This window comes from Stegostoma tigrinum, chromosome 17 (assembly GCF_030684315.1).
Source record: "Stegostoma tigrinum isolate sSteTig4 chromosome 17, sSteTig4.hap1, whole genome shotgun sequence".
In the NCBI taxonomy this organism is placed as follows: domain Eukaryota; kingdom Metazoa; phylum Chordata; class Chondrichthyes; order Orectolobiformes; family Stegostomatidae; genus Stegostoma; species Stegostoma tigrinum.
This window is the reverse complement of record NC_081370.1, coordinates 32,349,352-32,371,018: the sequence shown is the minus strand read 5'-3', so window position 1 is coordinate 32,371,018 and position 21,667 is coordinate 32,349,352. Positions and strand designations below refer to the sequence as shown.

Here is a 21,667-nt window from a genome sequence, read left to right as displayed (position 1 = left end):
ATAATATGCCTTTACAAGGTTTATTGAGTGATTGAAAACTCAAAGAATAACTCTGCTGCTTCTCCTTGAAATAACGTTTCAGTTTGATATCTAAAAGATAACATCTCCCAAAGTGCAGCGCAGCTTCAGTACTGATATCTTAACATCGATTTTGTGTTTGAGTTGCTTTAGTGGTCTGGAACTAGTGAGAGAAAAAATGGGCAAAGCCGGAATGACAAGGATCAGATTCAATATGAATTAGTGGCTTGTTGTAAGTAGATCAATGTAGAAGACCAATGTTAAGTTTGTAAGGATCTAGTGAGTTAACTCCAGTTAAACATCATTGCAAAACTTGCCCATTCCTTGAGCAGTGTAGGCAATGACAAAAAATTTGGGAGAATATGGCGAGAATGGAGAAATTAGATTTTTGTTGTGGAGAAAAACACTCAGTTTTTCCCTTAAGGTTTCAACAGATAATCAACAGCAAAATCGATTTGCATAAGTAAATTCTGAGGACTTTATCTCCATGGACTTCAGTATGGCATTTGATAAAGTTCCCCATGGTAGGCTCATTCAGAAGGTCAGGAGGAATGGGATACAGGGGAACTTAGCTGTCTGGATACAGAATTGGCTGGCCAACAGAAGACAGCGAGTGGTAGTAGAAGGAAAATATTCTGCCTGGAAGTCAGTGGTGAGTGGGGTTCCACAGGGCTCTGTCCTTGGGCCTCTACTGTTTGTAATTTTTATTAATGACTTGGATGAGGGGATTGAAGGATGGGTCAGCAAGTTTGCAGACGACACAAAGGTTGGAGGTGTCGTTGACAGTATAGAGGGCTGTTGTAGGCTGCAGTGGGACATTGACAGGATGCAGAGATAGGCTGAGAGGTGGCAGATGGAGTTCAACCTGGATAAATGCGAGGTGATGCATTTTGGAAGGTCGAATTTGAAAGCTGAGTACAGGATTAAGGATAGGATTCTTGGCAGTGTGGAGGAACAGAGGGATCTTGGTGTGCAGACACATAGATCCCTTAAAATGGCCACCCAAGTGGACAGGGTTGTTAAGAAAGCACATGGTGTTTTGGCTTTCATTAACAGGGGGATTGAGTTTAAGAGTCGTGAGATCTTGATGCAGCTCTGTAAAACTTTGGTTAGACCGCACTTGGAATACTGCGTCCAGTTCTGGTAGCCCTATTATAGGAAAGATGTGGATGCTTTGGAGAGGGTTCAGAGGAGGTTTACCAGGATGCTGCCTGGACTGGAGGGCTTATCTTGTGAAGAGAGGTTGGCTGAGCTCGGACTTTTTTCATTGGAGAAAAGGAGGAGGAGAGGGGACCTAATTGAGGTATATAAGATAATGAGAGGCATAGATAGAGTTGATAGCCAGAGACTATTTCCCAGGGCAGAAATGGCTAGCACAAGGGGTCATAGTTTTAAGTTGGTTGGAGGAAAGTATAGAGGGGATGTCAGAGGCGGGTTCTTTACGCAGAGAGTTGTGAGAGCATGGAATGCGTTGCCAGCAGCAGTTGTGGAAGCAAGGTCATTGGGGTCATTTAAGAGACTGCTGGACATGCATATGGTCACTGAAATTTGAGGGTGCATACATGAGGATCAATGGTCGGCACAACATGGTGGGCTGAAGGGCCTGTTCTGTGCTGTACTGTTCTATGTTCTATGTATTTGCATCTCATTATTAGCTAACCTTGCCTTATTTATGTGAATTATAGAACCCCTAGAGTGTGGAAATAGGCCCTTCAGCCCAACAACTCTACACTGAACTTCAGAACATCCCACCCAGATCCATCCCCCTGACCACTACAGGCAATTTAGCATGGCCAATCCACCTAACCTGCATATCTTTGGGCTGTGGAAGGAAACCAGAACACCTGCAGGAAACCCATGCAGACACAGGGAGAAAGTGCAAATTCATACACCCAAGGCTGGAATTGAACCCCGTTCTCTCACGCTGTGAGGCAGCAGTGCTAACTACTGTGCCACCGTGCTGCCCCTAATTGCGCAGTTCACGATTCTGTTGGACATTGGTAGTGAGAAAATGAACAGGGTAAAGTCCCGTATTAAAAGTCTTGAGTGATTAACTGGTGGACTCCACACACCAATTTCTTCTCCAACCCTTCATATTGACCCTCATTTCCTGTCATGCCATGGCAAAGTCTGTGGGCGGTGACAATGTCTGCCTTTGTGCGTGGACGTCAGCTTCAGCAAAACACCAGCACCCCCACATCATTATGGCTACTCCTGCGGTAACTCAGAGGACACTTCACTTCACTACAGTGCTTTGGAGCTCATTGATATGTTATGTGGTAATGCTGCTGTAGGGACACATCTTCATCTCAAGGATCTGAATAGAATATTCCTTTTGCAGCACTCAGTCACTTGTTGCTTTCTTGGATGATCATAGCATATCTACATTGCCTTTTGGATCAACAGAAACGTAGAAGTTGGCCATGTTTGCTAGGACTGGACTGGCAAGGAGGTGTATATATTGCTTTTCGACATCATGTTACATCAATGTCATAACTACACCATGTGCCAGCAGCTTCTGCAGTGAATACACTTTACATGCTTCAGCCAACTGGTGTGTCTAAAAGTCAAAGGGGACCATCTTTAGTCAATAGAAGGGGAGTTGTCATCAGTCAGGAGGTGCTCCTGCTTTCAGTCATGGGCATCATCCAATCTCAGTCAGTTGAGCACTTGGTGCTATCGGGGTCCTTGGGATCCATGTACTTCCAGCCTGGGAATTGGGCCTCAATGAGTCCTGCACGTCAATTCCAACCACCTCATAGAATGTTGGTAAGTCAGTAAGGGAGGTGCAGAAACATTAGGCAGAGGGCTGGACTATGCACAGTTGGGGCTGTGCTCACAAATCAATCTAATAGTTAAATAAAAGGGTTAAAAGTTGTTTTGTCGGTGGGGGGTGGGGTGCACTTCAAGACAATGGGACTATAGGGACTGCTATGCAAAGAGGTTCATAAATGGTTGAGGGGAATGTCAACTGTCAGGCAGAGCTTGGAACTCTCTCAGGAACATTATTCGATCTACTATCAAATGCTAACTGTGAAATGAAAACTGATAGCCAGCACACTCAGAGTGGGCAGATGAAGTATGATTACGTTGTGTTACCTGATGGGTCAGGATGCTTTTGACGGTGATGTGAGGCCTTTTTTTTGAGATGAGAGGCATTTGCACCTCTGGGGCATGCAGAGCTTCAATGATGCCATGAAATGACTCTGCATGCACAGCTCATTCATTTCCAACAAATCATATTAAAAACCAGGCTGGATGTAATCATGAGCATGTCACCAATCATGATAAATTAAGTGGAAATTATTGGAGAAAATTCTGAAGGGGAAGAATTAATCTCCACTTGGAGAAGAAGATTTGCCCAGGGATAGTCAGCATGGCTTGGGCAGAGATAGGACACACCCAAGAAATTTGGTTGAACTTTTCAATGACGTGACTAAGTGTGCAGATGAGGATAATGAAGTTGATGCTGTTTATTTGAATTTCAGCAAAGCCTTTGACATATTCGCACAAAAGAGAATGAAAAAGAAGTTACAAGTACATAGGAGATAATGGGAGCGCAGATGCTGGAGAATCAGAGATAACAAAGTGTGGAGATAGATGAACACAGCAGGCCAAGCAGCATCTAAGGAGCACAAAAGGTGATGTCTCGGGCCTAGACCCTTCATCCCGAAACATCAGCTTTTGTGCTCCTAAGATGCTGCTTGGCCTGCTGTGTTCATCCAGCTCCACACTTTGTTATCTTACAAGTACATAGGACCAGGTTAACTTAGCAAGATGGACCCAAAATTAGCTTAGCAATAGAAGCAGATGGCTATGTGTATGATTGGAAGCTGGTGTTTGGTGGTCTACCACTGTGATCAATGCTAGGTATCGCATTGTTTGTGATATAATAAACAACATAGAAGTAAATGTTGGGGGTGAATGGTTGCCTAGGATAGAGCATGTTGCCTAGGATAGAGCAGTTTAGCTATGAAGAATGGTTGGATAAATTCAGACTGTTTTCTTTAAAGCAGAGAAAGTTGAAAGGTGCCATGGTGTAGGTGTATAAGATTATGAGGGACGTGAACAGTGTGAATAGAAAACAACCATTCCTCTTAGTTGTAGGTTAATTCAAAAAAGGGGCGTAATGTTAAGGTAAAAGGCAGGAGGTTTACAGAGGATTTGAGGATTTTGTTTTCAGCCTGACGATGCTGGAAATCTGGAATCGTCTGCTTGGAAGGGTGGTTAATGTCAGAACCCTTACAACTATTAAGAAGTACTTGGATGAGCACTTGAAATGTAACAATATTAAAGGCTATCAGCCAAGAGCTGGGACGTGGGAATGGTGCAAATTTAAAATAGTTTTTGTTGGTGGTGATTTGGTGGGACAAAGAGTGTCTTCTGTACAGTATGTGTCTATGATTCTATATATCCCGGTATTCCCTGTGAAGCAGAAGTGATCATACGTGACATTAAACATGCCACCTCAGTTTGTCAATACTCCACCACGTTCCAAAGGTCTCAGTAGTGCACCAGGGCTGTTATCCTCCCCCTGTGCACTGCAAGTATGTGAGAAAATGAATTCTGACATTCAATGTTGCAAGTCATTCAAGATTTATGTGGAGGCTGGAAAGATGGTAGCACTCCGACCAAAATTATAATATCTCAATGTATTTGTGTGGCATGTCTTGTAGTGCATATATCTGAATTGGTTGTAAGATCTGAGAGATTCTTGTTGAGGCATTTCATTTCCCTCGCTCTGGGAACTCTCAATGCCGCACTGTATTGTAGCCTATGAAACAGCCTCATTTATGTTTGCCATGACTGCTCCATAATCACCTCAATCAGCAACTGTTCTGTTTCTAACATTCTCCACGTACATTTGTCACACCCATCCTGAATAGATCCAAAAATGGCAGAACTTATCATTGGGTTTGTGTCATACAAGGAAAAAACAGATGGATAGAGGAGATACAAAGGCAACTGCAAGCCCAGGATCAACAACAACCTCCTTTGGTGCCAAACAGCCTCCACATGGAAGCAGAGGAGGCTGAGTGCGCCACCTTCACTGTCAATTCTTCCAGATGACCAAAGTATAGTGAAGGTGTAGACTGAAGATGTTCTGGGGCACCAGGACAGAACTCCACCTTATGCTTCAGCAGGACTCGTGCTTTGAGAAGTGTGGATGGTCATTCCACCTGGTGGTTATCAAGGTGGCAGCAGTGCTCAATTGTTTGCTCATTCTGGGGATCAGTGTAATGTCTCCCAGTCTCAAACCACAAATGTATCAAGGGTGTTGCGAATACAATTTATGGAAGATCACATCATTTCATCTCTTTTCCCCATAATGAGGTCAGTGCGATAGCCGGGCGAGTGGGATTTTCTAACTTTGTTGCCTACTCTCAGGCGCAGGACGCTACTGTCATCGTTGCACTGACTGTGCCATATTATCACGTGGCCGAATTTAAGAACATGAAAGGGTTCCACTCAATCAATGCCCAACCCATTTGAGATCATCGCAATTATACCTTTGAGGTTTGCGTCTGGTCACTTGAGAAGCTGGCACCTTGTTTATATTCTTGGCAACTCTTGCCTCATTCAAAGGGCTGATTTCTATACAATGAGGGCGGCTGAGAAACAATAGCTACCCTCTCCAACTATCGCTAATGACTCATTTACTGATCCCCTGACTGTGATCAACTATAGATCAATAAAGACTACTCTTCTACCAGGGCCACCGTGGAACAGATAGTGGGCCTCCTCAAGATGATGTTCTGACGTTTGACTCGATCTGGAGTTTTGGGTGTGTTGGGTAGTTTCACTTGTAGTATATTTCAGACAGAGTGTGCCAATTAATCTTGGTATGCTCTGCCCTACACATGGGAGCAAGTAAAGGGGGGATGTAATGGATGCTGAAAGAGAGTGGCAGTATGCTTTTGAGGAGGAAGGTGAAGACATTGAGCAGGAGAAACATCACTTTTGACATAGTAGAGGAGTGTAACTTTAGGCTCAATAAGTCAAACAAAATTGATACTTGCTTCCAAGAGGTTGGAGTTGGGTGAAGATAACTTTTAAGTTCCGTTATTGTTCCAAGGCAAGTAGCTCTTGTTTAATTGCAAAAACAAACACAGCTTCTCTCCTTGTTCTTCCCTCACCTTTCCTGTTATGCAATAAATGTTACATTTTGCAACCATTTAAAGGTTTCACAACATCTGCTGCCCCCATATTCAAGAATAACAACATTGATTCTTCTGATGACCCTCAGGGAAAGATGGCAATCATTCAGATAGGGTTCTAATGTTGTATGGCACGAAGGAAAGCTTACATTTAAGGCTTCATTCATGTTTATGCATTTGAGAGCTGCATTGTGAGATCTTCCATGGTCCTTTATCAGTTGGAGAGACCTCTAATGCAGGCCCTTCTCAGCCACCTATCAGTATTCAGCCTACAGAATCTGTGATCTTGCAAAGCTGCTAAATTAGCATGCAACATATGTACATTTCACTCCAGCATTTAAAGTTGCAGAATCTGTGGTTAAAGCCTATTTCTCACCAGAACAAGATGCTATGAGGCAAAGGTTGGATGTTAGTGCAGTATTGGACATCACCCATCCTTAAATGAATGCACACTCCAGTGTAAGACACATAGCTCGAACAAAGCTTTGCTCCCAGGGAAATGTGCCCTCATGAATAATCACATAGTCATATGCACAAAGTTGCCGTAAGTGTGGAACATGAGTGGAGGCAAGTGCCTGTTGGAAGGCATTGACATCGACTTTGCTACCAATAGTTTCTTTGCTAATGTGCTTAGTCTTGGCTGCAGTCATGAACATAAGGTTCAAGGAAATGTGAGATCTGTTGATATCCAGGGATAAGCAATGACTTGCAATCATAACTTCTCCCTTGGATGTATGAAGAAACTTCTTAATTCTGACATGTTTGACATTTAAATAAAAGTAAAATACTACCAGTGCTAGAGAAACTCAGCAGTCTGGCAGTGTTCTGTGTAAAAATAAGCCGAAGTAATGATTTGGGACCAATGATTCTTCTTTGGAACAGTTGGCCATATAACCTCATCCTACAATTAAAATAACAGACTGTCAGACATGTGATTGTTGCATGCTTCTGTATTTACAAATGTGACATTTTATTTACAATGAAGTGTCATGTATTTCATCTGAGAGTTTCTTTTTTCCTTGCTATTCAACTATGTCTAAGTATAGTCCTTGCATGCACAGCTGGATTGGAAAGGGTCAACTCTTGGCTTTTTGAATCCTGTTGAAAATTTGGGCAGTTGACCCAAGGCGATTTGTGGCTAGATGGCCCAGACATTCTGAGAGTCTCCAATCTCAGATGCCACAGTCTCCAATGCCACAGGGTCATCCCCCTCAGCTATAGCTTCTGCAGGGATGAGGATTGCAAGCAGGGTGGTGGTGGACAGGTTTGGCATTTCTGGTGTCCTGAGAGGAGACTTTCTGGTGGGCCTGTTTGTGGTTTCTCTTCTGTCTGATAGCCTGCTCTCACTCCTTGAAATGAAAGGGCACAGATTGAGATCTGGATCCTTCATCCTCTTGTCACCTTGCCACTGGATGTGAGACCAAGGGATACTGTGCAGGGCTGTGTGTATTTCCATCAGTAACTGAATGTTCTGCTACACCTGGTTTTCCATGGCAGCCGCCAGCATGGAGACAGCTAGATGCACACATGCCAGAGTCAGCATGCTACTGATGATGTTGGTTTGACCCCTCTAACCTTCGATCCAGTTTGCTAAGTGTCTCACATATACCTGCCTGCTGGTCTCTTGTCTGTCAATGCACTTCCACAAAATTATTTATAGCCAACACCACATGGTCATATAGCATCTGGGGCCAGCCAAGCAGTTGACTTGTCTCCAGTCACCTCCGTGTGCTAGAGAACTGGACTGTTTCTTTTCCAAACAGCTATGACCATGTACCAGTGATATGCTCACCAGGTGGTGCTCCCAAGTCTAATCTCTTAAGGAAATTCACCAAGATGAAAGTTTCTGAGCTGGACTAGGGGGCAGGCTAATACATATCCTAAGGAATCAATGACTTCTTCTTCAAAGGTGGAAGAGAAACTGATGGAGTGAAGAGCTGACCTCTTAAGGGAGGAGAGTCTATGGGTTCCACTGGTGCTTTCATAAGAGAAGAGAGGGATTGAGCTGTGCAATGAAGGTGAAAGTTTGAGTATGTAAAGAATTCTTTCATAGTGGTGGTAATAGGAAGGAGCACAGCACAGCACAATGAAGCTTACTTGGTTGCAGGGACATGGAGCACCTCCACATGAGTAATCTCAATCCTGCCTTGCAATTTCAATGGTCATCTCCTTGGAGGGGAATTGGAAATAAACGTAGGCCACCCTGTCGCCCATATTTACCCTCTGAGCACTATTATGTCACTTCAGTGGGAGAAATGGAGGGAAATTACGATGGAAGTAGCTGGATGAGTTGTTAGGGCCATTGCAGGAACAGGAAACATGGTCAGTTGTCCTGAGTGAGTGAATAGGAAGAACAGAGAACAAGAAAGCTTAGTAGTTTAGGGGAATGCGTGAAATTCATTGTTGAAGACATTGCAACCAATAGTGCAGTGATAGCCCATCAGCCTTAGTGGGAGTTGTGTAGTGGCATGGTTAGAGTGAGATTTTGACGACAAAATCCTTCTTAGGCCTTCCTATGGCATTGCTGCCATTTCTTTTGACAGTGGAAATGGCACTAGTTCTGGCTGATTATCTATGACCAGACTGGCTATCTCTGACCAGGCTTGTAGAATTAAGTGTCTTAGTCTCTGTTGGCAGTGCTGAGGAAGGAAAACAGCCCTCCTGTATCCACAAGAGACCTCCAGATCCCTCTTTGTACTGGAGTGCCAACTCCCTTTCTCAATCCTCTCTTTTCGAATTCTGATCAGACAACTCACTTGAAATGATAGTTCTGGGCTTGCAGTGTTTGAACTTGTGATCAGCTGGGGTGTAAATATGGCACCTACGATGTCTACGAATGAAGATCTTGTCATCAGCAAGTACTTCTGCCTCTGTGAGAATGCACTTCAGTGAGTACTGTGTCATCAAGCTCAGATGCACAATTAATGATGTGAGCAGAAGATTCCTCAAGGAAAGCCGCCATGGCCCACTCAGTGAAAAGCTTCCTGAGACTCCCCAAAATTGACACTTAGAAGATTTTTCCCCAGAGTTCAATCATTGAAGACAGATGACAAGTGCTTTGACTGAGGCATGAGCAGCTCAGTAAGCTTACTGAGCTGCTCATGCCTCAGTCAAAGCATTTTTAAAGGTTAATGCATTTTTTCTAAACTGAACCATATATTTTGATCAAAATTGATCTGTGATTGAAGCACTTCCATAGCCCTCATGAATTTGCCCTTTTCTGAAAATACTAAAAAAATTACATTTTTATACTTCTAAATTAGGGATCAAAAGAACAATTTTCATCTAACAAAACTACAATCCATAATTAGAGTCTTCATGTTTTATGCTGGATATAAGAACAGCAGTAATAAAATTTTGCACATATATATATGCCCTTGACATTGTAAAAATTCTTAAGGTGTTTCACAGGAGCATTATCAAACCTTGATGCCAAGTGAGAGAAAAGAAAAAGCATTCGGATAAGGCAACAAAAGGTTGGTCAAGGAGGTAAGTTTTAATTGTCTTTTTATCAATAGAATGGGGTTTAAAGGAGCATTAAGAGAAAATTGCACAAGGAAATATTTGATTTTTTTCTATTGCACGCTACCTCTCACATTAAGCAATAACTTTCCAATGTCAATAGATTGAAAGGTATGTTTTTTTTAAAAAAAGAAAAAGCTGCTGTTTTCTCTGAAAGCAAGTTGCTAAGTCTGGTGGCAGGGAATATTCTTGAATCACACAGCTACTCCTGGACATCTCAGTGATCCCTCTCCAAGGCAATAGACTGAGATTAAACTAGCTTGTTTGCAATCATGATGTGACATTTGAGCCCATGATGAGATTGTGACTTCAAACATGTCATCACTAAGGCTGCATTTGTAACATCAAGCCTACCTTGGTTTAGCTGCAGCTGAAACCCTCACTCACACCTTCCTTATCTCTGGACCTTACTGTTACAATGCATTCTGGGCATTCTACCCTTTATAATTAGAGGTCAGCCAAAACTTTGCTATATGTGTTTTGACTCCAGCCAAGCCCTGTTCCTCTATCATTAGCGTTCTTGCTGAGTCACATTGGATCTTAGCTGGCTATTTTGTGATATTAAAAATTTTACTCTTTTCAAATCCTACCATGCCTTCATCCCTCTCTATTTCTGCAATTGTTCACCTTAACAATTCTTTGAGATATTCGCACTCTTCTAATTCTGAGCTTTTGGTTTAAGTGTTCCATCTTTGGCGCCAGAACATTGGTTACCCAGGCAAGCATCCCTGGAATGCCTTCCCAAGCCTCTCCACCACCTGGTTTTCTTCCCTGAAGCCTATTGACGAAGGCATTGGTTATGTAATGCAAGCTCTCCTTTTGGGCCTGATGTCATAATCTTCCTTTGGAACAGCTGAGGCTGGTTGACTCACATGATAGGCACCGTTTTAACATAAATTGTTGCTTCAAACTCCAAAATTTGCTTAGCTAGCTGCTATGATGAAGCTTTGTGGTGCAAAGTAGAAGAATTGTCATAAGTGTTTGAAAAGGCAAGACACAGGGAATTATCTAATAAAACCAAGGGAGGGACAACTGGAAATCAAAATAGATCCATTCACCTGCAGATTGTTACACATTCTGAAAACATTTTACAACCTTCATTGTAGCCTTAACATCATTTGGAAAAGTGCTGAAATACAGAGGGTTCAAACTTCAGCAGGAGACAACTAAAATACCTTGCGGAATTTTGGCATTCCACAGAAACTGGGGTTGAAAGATCAGAAGACATAGCTGGTGGAAATGCTGTCATGACCTAGTCCACACATTTATCACTTGATGCAGAAGCTAATACATCCAAAGGAGCTGCTGCTCAATCAAAGACAGGCAACATTTCACATTTTGTTGGAACATCTGGGCAAACTGTATTCAAGTCTCCCATTGCAATTAGGAAAAATGGAACAAGCCATGTTCCTCCTGATTGGAAAGCAAAGATTAATCAAGCTAATTTCAATAAGAGGGAGCCGAGGGTATGCCTTGACTTGTATATTGAATAAAAATTGAAATGGTTTGGAGCTTTTCTTCATGGAATAAAAGTAGGAGAATGAGTCAAAAAAAGTATGAAGAGCCCATTTTTAACTCCATATGTCAGACGTGAAGTTTTTTAGCCCACTGACTAACATAAAGCACTATATTGCTTTGCTGTCGCAGTTATTTTCAATGAAAAATTAACTTTCAAACCTTCCGTGTGCACTGTCACCAAAATGAAAGTGAACTTCACAGCCAATACTAAAGACATAATAAATGTGGAATGATGAAGACTCCAACCAGGAAGTTGCCTGATGCAGAATTGCACAGTAACCGGACACTGAACTGAAAAAGTCAAACCAGATCAGATTCCATACATAGGGTGTTTGAATGCTAAAATGGCTTACAAGGAAAATAAGGCAAAAAAAATCTTTTATGAGCACCAACATGGTGTAATACAATGAAAGCATCCCAGCTAACTTGGGAAGTGTGCAGCAGGAACTGAAAATGAGCCAGGAGTTCCTGGGCTTGGCTTTCCAGGGTTATGGTGAGTACAACAACTCCTTAAACCTTCCCACAGACAAGAAGGCAGCAGAATCAAATCACAGCAGCATGAGCAACAAATCTGGAGATAGCAAATCTTCTGTGTGGACTTGATTACAATTTGGTTACTCAACTAGTTTCAGTTATACACCATATTTGAAGATGACAAATTATAAATATATACAGCCAGTACAAAACATTAGCTCAAACTGTTGTTATCAGCTATGTTAAATAGCTATCTGATATCCATTTCAGTTCAACACTAAAATGTCTCCTATAGTATTATTTTATTTTGGTCTATTCATGGAATTCCAGATTAAAAGCTTTGCTTTTTAGATTAAGTTTTGTTTCCAAGAATACTGCTTGCTGTGGAGGTAGATTTTGTGAAGTATGCACATAGAAACTTAGAAGATCTGAGCAGGAAGAGGCCATTCGGTCCTTCATGCTTACTCTGCCATTCTGCACGATCATGGCTCAGCGTCCGGCTCAATAGACTAATCCTACTTTCTCCCCATAACCTTTGATTCCATTTACCCTAAATACTATGACTAGTTGCCTCTTGAATACATTCAATGCTTTGGCATCAACTACTTCCTGTGGTAATGAATTCCACAGGCTCACCACTCTTTGAGTGAATAAATGTCTCCTTATCTCCATCCTAAATCATTTACCCTGAATCCTCATACTGTAACCCCTGCTTCTGGACACACCCATTATTAGGAACATCCTCCCTGTATCTACACTGTCTTAGTCCTGTTAGAATTTTGTAGGTCTCTATCAGATCGCCCCCCAATCGTCTGAACTGCAGTGAAAACAATCCCAACCTAGTCGATCTCTCCTCATATGTCAGACCTGCCATCCCCAGAATCAGCCTGGTAAACCCTCGTTGCACTCCTGCAAGAGTATCAGTATCCTTCCTCAGAAAAGGATACCAAAACTGCACATGAGTCTTTTGTCCCTGTTAGATTTGAGGTCTTTTTCTCCTTCCATCTACCATATTACCAAGTTTGTCATTAATATTATAAATGGGAATGTAGCTCTGGCTGATCAGTTTGATATGCAAAAAAAAGGGGTTTTTTTGCAAGGAGGAAGGGATAATCAAAAGCAAAAGGCCAAATATAGCAATAACCTTTGTGGCATCATGTTTGAATCAAGGTTACTGGAGGTTTGCATTTGAACAATTTTTGAACGAAAGGCTGATTTTTGACAAAAATAATGTCCTTTAGATATTCAGGACAACAGTTTTATGTTATCTTTTTAATGTAGATATTTGCACACAACATTTAAAGATGGTGTTATCAAGGCCAGAAAATGACTTCAAACAAGTAAGGCACATTTTGCAATACATTGAGAATGCTGACTATCTATTTAGATAATTCACATGCTCAGAAATGAATACCTAGATTTGATTACAATACGTTTCTTTTGATGTAATGAAAATTGATCTGGATGCAGATTCTACTTTGACACTTTGTTACTTTGTCACGTAAAACGTTGTTCGGAAACTTTGCGAGTTATCATCATTCATGCAGCTGAAGTTAGTAAGCTGCTCTGGAGGACGAGTATACCAAGTTTTCAGGAATATTCAGATGCCCCTGAAAAGCATAATCAGCACCACTGAGAAACAATATGGAGAAAGTTTGCTTCATGGTAATATAAGTTAATAGCCTATGACAATTGGTGTTATTGATATTCGCTTTGGGTGATCTCTCTATAAGTAGATTTATTGTTGAGCAGGAATTATAGTCCTTTATGGGGAATGGATATTTCATTAAAGTTGGAAGAGATTGTCGTAACAGGAAGGAGTAAAATTACGTTGCCAAACTGAACCTGTCCTTGATTTGTATTATGCACATGTACGCAGTGAAACGAGTACTGACAATTTTGAAGCTTGATGCCAAACGGATTTAGGGTAAATTTATTTAAGATAATTGAGTTTAAAGTGGTAAATGTGTGGATCAAAGATTGGTGTGACAGTAATAGATTCTGATTCGTTGGGTAATGGCACCAGTACTGGAGAGAGACAGAGCCTTTCCTTTGGGACAGGCTTTATTTGAACCATGATGGGACCCGTCTTCTGGCTTTTCAACTAATTAGATGGTGGGGGCTGGGGGGTAGCCAGGGAGCGGGTGGAATCAATTGAAGGAAAGTTGAAGAAGCAAATAGAAATAGGAGTGTAGAAGGGCAGGACAATAAAGAAACGCGAAATAATCAAAGTGAGAGAGGAACAGATAGGAAATACATGCAGAAGAATGCAGCCAAAATTAGAATCCATTAGAAGTTATTATGTAAAAAGTCAAATCTTAAAGCATTTTATCTGAATGTATGCAGTATTTGTAATAGGTAACATGAGTTGACAGCACAAATAAAAATAATTGAGTATTAGGGTAGGGAAGTCTTACTGCAAGTATACAATGTGCAGTTGAGACCACTTCTGGAGGACTGTGAGAAGTTTTAGTCCACTTAGTTAAGAAAATATATTATTTAATTGCAGGAAGTTCAGAGTAGGTTCACTGGAATGATCCATTGTATGGACGGAATGTCTTATGAGCAAAGGTAAAAGAGATTGGGATTCTATTCATTGGAGTTTAGAAGAATGAAAGGTAATCTTTTTGAAGTATAGAGGGTTCTCTTAAGGTGTGACTGGTTGTAAGCCAAGATGATGTTCCCCTCGTGAGAGAATCTAGGACCTGAGGGCATAGACCCAGAATAAAGAGGCACCAAATTAAGACTAAGGTGAGGAAGAATTTCTTCTCTCAGAGGGTTGAGTGCCTTTGGAACTATTTGCTACAGAGAGTTATGTGGCAGAATCCTTGTGTATATTTAAGGTTGAGATAGATAGAGTTTTAATCAGCAGGGAGATCAAGTGTTGATAGTAAAAAAAGCAGAAAAATGAATGTGAGAAAAATGAGACCAGCAATGATCACTTTGAATAGTGAAGCAGACTCAAGGGGCCAAATGGCCTACTCCTGTTCTTATTTCTTATGGTCATCTGATTTTATGAATATTACGTGATAGTTGTTAGTGAAATCTGAATGCAGGGTGATCAAGACTTGCAACTCAATATTAAAGAGTATTCACATTCCAAAAAAAATTGCAAAAATGGTTAAGTAGATGAGGTAGCATTGTTAATAAAGGAAGCAGTGGTGAGTGATGAGTTATGGCGTGGAATTGGTTCTGGTGGAAATAAGGAATAGCAAGGGAAACAGGGAGCCATCTACAAGTCCCATAAGGAGTTGTCACACTTTAAGACAAAGTATAAAGCAGGAAATAATGTTGGCAAGTAAGACGGGCACTACAATTGCCATGGGTGATTTTGATATATAAATTGACTAGACAAATTAGATTGACAAAGGCAACATGAAAGAAAATTCGTAAAGTGTGGCAAGAATTGCTTCTGAGTGCAGTACCTTCCTACTCAGGAATGAGCTATTTAGATTTATAATGTGTAGTGAATTAGCATTAATAAGAGATCTTGTTGTTCAAGACCATCCAGGGGTTAACAAGCACAACATGTTAGAATTGCAAATTTGATTTGATGGAGTTCAAATCAAGTCTCAAACTGTGTCTTCAAGTTAAATAAAGTCAATTACAGAGATATGGAAAGAGAGTTTCCTAAAGTACATTGAAAAAAATCGCTCAAAGGGAAAATCAGTGGATGAATAGTGGCAGGCGTTTAAGCAGATATTTCATAATGCTAGGCAAAACTTATTCCATTCTAATGGAGGGACTCGATGAGAAGAATGAGCCCACCCATCATTAATAGTGACAGTCAAGGAGAGCTTCCATTTAAAAACTCAGGCACACAAAGTAGCAAAAACTAGGATTAGGCCAGAAGATTGGGAATATATTTTTCGGGACTGTAGCACATGGCAAAAAAAGAATGAACGTAAGGGTTAAAAAATGATTACAAAAGTAAAGGGGCAAAATAATTTAAAGTAATATTATGCAACAGTTTTCATGATGGGGGGCATGCTAAACACCTCAAGTATAATGGAAGAGCAAGGTGCTAATGGGAGGAAAGATCTTGTCATAGTATCTATCACGAGGATCAAAGTATTTGACAAACTAAGGGAGAAAAGGGAAACAAGCCAGCAGAACCTGATGGCTTATATCCAAGGGTTTTAAAAGGAACAGTTACAGAGATTGTGAAGGCATTGATTGAAATATTGCAGATCTTACTGGATTTCAGGAGAGTTCTGGTGAATTTGAAAACTAATAGTGTAGCACCCATGTTCAAGAAGGGAAGGAAACAGAAAGCTGGAAACTATGACCCAGTTAGCTTATTATTTGTCATTGGAAAAATGTTAAAGACATTTTTAAGGAGGAAATAGTGGGAGAGTCAGAAAAGCTTAATGTAACCAAACAGAGTCAATGTTGTTTAGTGAAAGGGAAATTATGTTTCTCAAATTTGCTGCAGTTCTTTCAGGACTGCAAAAAAGAACAACACAGTGGGATCCAGTTGTTCTTGTGCACAAAACATTGGCATGCAGTTGCAGCTACTAACTAAGAAGGCAAATTTTGGTCTTTGTTGCTCGGGTTTGGAATTTAAAATTAGAGAAGTTTTGTTACAACTGTGCTCGAAAATTCTAAAGCTGTGCGTGGAGCGCTGTGTATAGTTTTAGTTCCCATATTTTAAGAAAAGATGTTCTGGAATTGGAAACAGTTCAAATGTGTTTCACTAAGCTGATTTCTGGAATATAGGGACCTACTTATCAACAATGGCTAAACAGGTAAGTCTTTTATTCGTTAGTGTTTAGAAGAATGAGGGGTGATCTTCTTGCAACTATGAGGGGTGGCATGGTGGCTTAGTGGTTAGCACTGCTGCCTCACAGCACCAGGGACCTGGGTTTGATCCCAGGTGACTGTCTGTGTGGAAGTTGCGTATTTTCCCTGCGTCTGTTTGGATTTCCCCCAGATGCTCCCGTTTCTTCTCACAGGCCAAAGATGCACATGTCAGATGGATTGGTTGTGCTAAATTGTCCATTGTATCCAAGGATATGCAGGCTAGGTGGATTAGCCATGGGGAGTGCAGGGCTACAAAGATAAGATTCGGGAAGTGGGTCTGTGTGGGATGGTCTTTAGAGGGTCAGCATGAAATTGATGGGCTGAATGGCTAGCTTCTACACTACAAGGATTTTATGTTGATTTCAACGATATTGTTTTGTGGGAAATGCATTGCCTAAATTAACATCATGTATAGTCAAAGATGTTTTTCCTGACCTAACTGCACAACTTGAATTATGAGCCTGTAGCAAAAAGGGAAGTTCAACATTCCAAACACAACAGTTAATTCACAAGCTGGTTCGAAGCAGTGTGGGCTAGGGAAAGAGAGAAAAGTCTGACACACTAAAAAGTCAAAAAAGGCTTTAGCAAAGATGTGACATCAGTGAGACCAAGCGGCGGCTGGGAGATCACTTGGTAGAGCACCTGCACTCAGTTCACGACAAATGATAACACCTTCCAGTCACGAACCATTTCACCTCCCCTCCCACTCCCTGGACGACATGTCCATCCTGGGCCTCCTCCAGTGTCACAATAACAGCACCTGGAAACTGGTGGAACAGCATCTCATATTCCACCTCGGGAGCCGCCAGCCCCAATGGTCTCAATGTGGACTTTACTGGTTTCAAAATCTCCCCACCCACCGCCTAATCCCATGACCAACGCTACCTCTCATCTCCACCTCCTTGGCCTGACACAATCTGACAACAACCTGTCCAATTTCTCTCCCACTTATCCGCTCCTCCCAGCTCACTGACCAATCCCCACCACTACTGACCTGCACTCACCTATCACCATTCTGTCTACCTTCCCCAGCCCCACCCCTCCTCTCTCTATTTACCTTAGAGCTCTCTTCCCCCTCCCCATTTCTGAAGAAGGGTACTGGCCCAAAAAGTCAACTTTCCTGCTCCTCTGATGCTGCTTGGCCTACTGTGTTCCTCCAGCTCCACACACTGTGTTATCTCTGACTCCAGCATTGGCAGTTCCTACTATCTTTTAGTAAAGATGAATCTGCAAGAGGCAACTGAAAGCTTCACAATGAAAAGTTAAAGATGATTAAAGGAAATGGGATTCAGTGCAGTAAAAATGGTGCAAAGACAATTGAATGGAGCCTAAAAAAAGCTCAAATTTGTCGTCAATTATTGCTATATCGACATAGGCTTCACAAGGCAGAGCAAACAAGGTACAATGAAGGGGCTAGATGGGAAATTCAGGTGAAATTAAAAATAATAAAGGACGAGGACTCAGGAATTAAGCCACTCTTTTCAGCAGGAACATTTATAAAACCCGCAGTCAGAAAAGTCTGCTTAAAACCTTTTGCAGAAGAGAGAAATTGGGTTCTTTAGATTGTGAAAGGCAAGAAACCTTCCTTTTAACTGGCAAGAAGGATGAATACTCCATCTTCATTACAGAAGATGGGAAGCCCTAGAAGAAGCAGATAGCCACCATTCCAATAATTAAAAGGGGATGGATGTAGCCAAAAAAGTGGGAAAATCCAGTAAGCAATGCAGAAATTTCCGCATTGAGAAAGAAGAGTTAAAAGCCTGAAGGCAGAAAAGCAGAACAGAACAGCAGCTTAAAACTTTGCTAAAGAATAGCACAACATCAATACAGAGCTTTAAAATACCTTCTGATGAAGAAACTGTTGCACAAAGTCTAGCAAGTTCTACAGTCATTCAATTTAAAACAACACTGGCAAGTACAAGGACAGCAGCTGAAAGAACAGCAAAATTAAATCAATATTGGAATGAAACAGCTTTTAAGTATCTCTGCAATAATAAAATTAACCAGAACTTTTAGAAGAAATAGTAAAATATATAGGCAGAATTTCATAGGGGTCTGAGCAATGGCAATGTCTGAGGAAGAATCAGAGAAGAAATGCAGAGAGGGCTATCACAATGCCAATAGCAACTTATTCCATCTTTTATCCTTTCATGAGTGGTGAGGCAAATTCCTTGCTTTGAGGGAGAAGTTGGCAATTAAAAAGAATTTGCTTGTTAAATGCCATAATGGCAAAACTTGCCTGATTAATATCCAGCTTTCTGTTTTATCAAATGTGCTAGATGTTGAGAGTTCTCAACATAGAAGTCAGATTGGTTATCTGGTGACTTCAGTATACCACAGGCTCCTCTGCACCCAGCAGCATATCAGGATATCAGCACCTGCTGCATGCATTGGTCCTGCACAAACATTGGCATCGGTGCTTGCTTTCCCTTACTAGCATCAGGTCCTCTCTTCAATGCACTTGCAGGATGTTGATGTAGACTTAAATTGCACAGTCCTCTGACAACAAGGGTATTTTGTGTGTAGAGACAGTCACACAGCTCACAGATTGGACCATGCCGCATTTCAGGGCTGTTTGCTTGCTCACCCTTAGGCTTGTCCTCAGGGCAGTTGGGGATGGGGATGGAAGTCCCTGTTCCTGTCCTATTCCTATCAATCTGGGTCCCTGTCTGCACACAGTCAGGAATTTGCCCAGGGTCAATTATCAGCTTAGAATGCTCACTGCCAGGGGAATCTGTTCAGGGTATCTTCAATAGTTAATCCTGTCAGGCCAGCAGCAGACAGTCAGGACATCACCAGCTGGAGAGTGGTGAAGACAGCAGGCAGGGGTCTGAGCTATCATGTCTAGGGGCTGCTTGAAGCAGGTCAGAGGTCTGGAGTGAACCAGTCTTGGGGTGCCTCTGTTGATTGGCAAAAAGGGTGTAAAGTGGGGCAGGAGGGACTGTTTCATGATCAAAAGAATTGGAGCAGTCAAGGGAGGAGAATAAAACAAAGCTATATTTGGAGATGGGAACGAGGGAAATCTCAAGGTGTATGGAGTTATGTGGATTGGATTGAATGGAAAGTTGGGATAGAGGTTGAGGGAGGATTTGCAGGGGCCACCGCTGTAAGCGCCATAGAAAGAGTGTAGAGGATTAGTGTGAACATCATAAAGACGTAACGTCAGTGTTCAGGGTTCAGGAGTCACGGAAGGCAGTTGTAGTGAAATTCAATCTGGTGGGTATCCACATGAGGCAAGATTGGTAAAAATGAGGTAAAAAGGGGACATGGAATCTCTGGTGTGCTATATTCTACAAAACTAGAAGACGCAATGAGGTGATGAGAAAGATATTGAGGAACCAGGGAATCGGGGGAATCACCTACGGATATGGAGTTGGAGGAAGCTTTTCTTGTGAATGACAGGGCTCCATTGCATTGTGCACCATAAGGTAGATAGTCCCTAACAGAGATCTAGTTTTAGTGTATGCTAACTGAGTGCAGAAGGACACAATGGGCTGTCTGGGTTCGGATGCCAGAATTTGATTTGCACCGTAGGGACAAATTGTAACCTGTTTTCATTTCCTTGCAGCTCTCTTTTCCCATCTGTCAAGGAAAGCTCATGTGTGGACTTCTCCAAATGCTTGTCAGTACGTAATATTCATCTAATAGAGTATGATTAGATACAGGTGACAAATGAGCAGTAGGAAAAGTGTAGTGGGGCTCAGTGAGGATCTTCAGACGGGATGTGCCTATGGATGAGTAAAGTGTGTGGTCTGGTGGTTAAACAGCAACTTAGGTCACAGAATGGGATTGTGTGTGCGAGCGAGTATCAGCCATACCAGCATGTGCTGTGGGCAGTGGGGCTTTGTTGCAGCTGTGCCATTACACCTCTTGTGAAGGGCTATGGTAGATTGCCAATACTTGTGTCTGGATGGACAAGAGACTCTTAAAGATGTCATGGGCAGGTAATAAGATGGATTCAATTTAGCCCATCATCCTTGTTCACAGATTTAAGATTGGACTTCATGGATACAACTATTCTTAAGACACAATATTTCCTCAAAAAAAACACTGGGCTGAATATTTTTATGTGACAAAATCTGAAGGGTGGTGAGTTTTTGGAAGCCTGTTGCTGTGAGGTGGAGCATGTTTTCCCACCATACGTTGCCAATATCCACCTTGCTAACCACACACTGCCCTATGGTGCCATCACAGTAATTTCTGGCCCACCTTACCATGTACAGTTCACAGAACAACTCACCACTCAGTGGATATCAGCTCAAAGGCTGGCACCTGGTCCACCTACCAGACCCTGTAGCCTGGTCACAGGCTATCACTCAGATCAGTGCAATCTCCATGGTGCAGGGGTACAGCAGCAGTGCCATCAATAAATGAATTATCTTCTTCACTCTGCCAGGGGAATTGTCATACTTCTCTTTACTTCCTCATATGTAATCAATCAGCTTCTGCAGTCACCTCTCACCAAGACTCATGCTCTGCCACTCTCACTATTGCCTGCAACATTTCCCCTCACTTGCCCTCTCACCTTCCAACCTTAACTCTGCATGGCCTCTGCATTGGCTCCTCACTCAAATGGGGCACTTCACTACCTTAACACCATCTCAACAAGCACTAACAGCCATGCTATCCATGTTCATCTTATTCAATTACCCACTTGCTCACATTACAGGGAAAGAAAGGGCCTATACAGGTGGAGAGCTGCCCAACATTAGGCTTCTCAGCCAAGCAAGGAGCAAATCCTGGCCCCTGCAGTGTCAGCCATTGTTCACGACTTCTAACCTCTGGCCATGACACCTTCTCTCTTGTATATTTTACAGGCAGTGGCAGCCTGACCACGATCCCTGCAGAGCACCCATGGAAGCTGCCTCCTTGACTTCTGAGGATCAGAGTAGTGAGGCCTCAGGGGAAGCATCAGTGAAGTTGCCTTCTTCATCTTCCATCAGCTTAGATACTATCACTTCTGTTGGTGCATTCAATTTCGGGACTGTGGGATCCCATCCTGCAACTAGCATAGGAAGAAAGTCCCAGATCGCTGGCATTCATAATACTGCTGGAGATCAAATACTTCATCCATTCCAGGGACAGGAGCTGGCACGTAACAATGTTGGCAATCAGGAACTTTGCCCACATGCACAGGGTGAAACAGAATGACAGAAAGGTATGTGGGGGACAAA

The 21,667-nt window shown here is 42.1% G+C and overlaps 1 protein-coding gene across 2 annotated transcripts in view; it reads right to left on the bottom strand.

Moving 5' to 3' along the window:
* LOC125459325 (ethanolamine kinase 1-like) overlaps nt 1-21,667 on the bottom strand; it is a 416,823-nt gene that overhangs the window by 60,143 nt on the left and 335,013 nt on the right. The gene's annotated exons all lie outside the window — the stretch shown is intronic.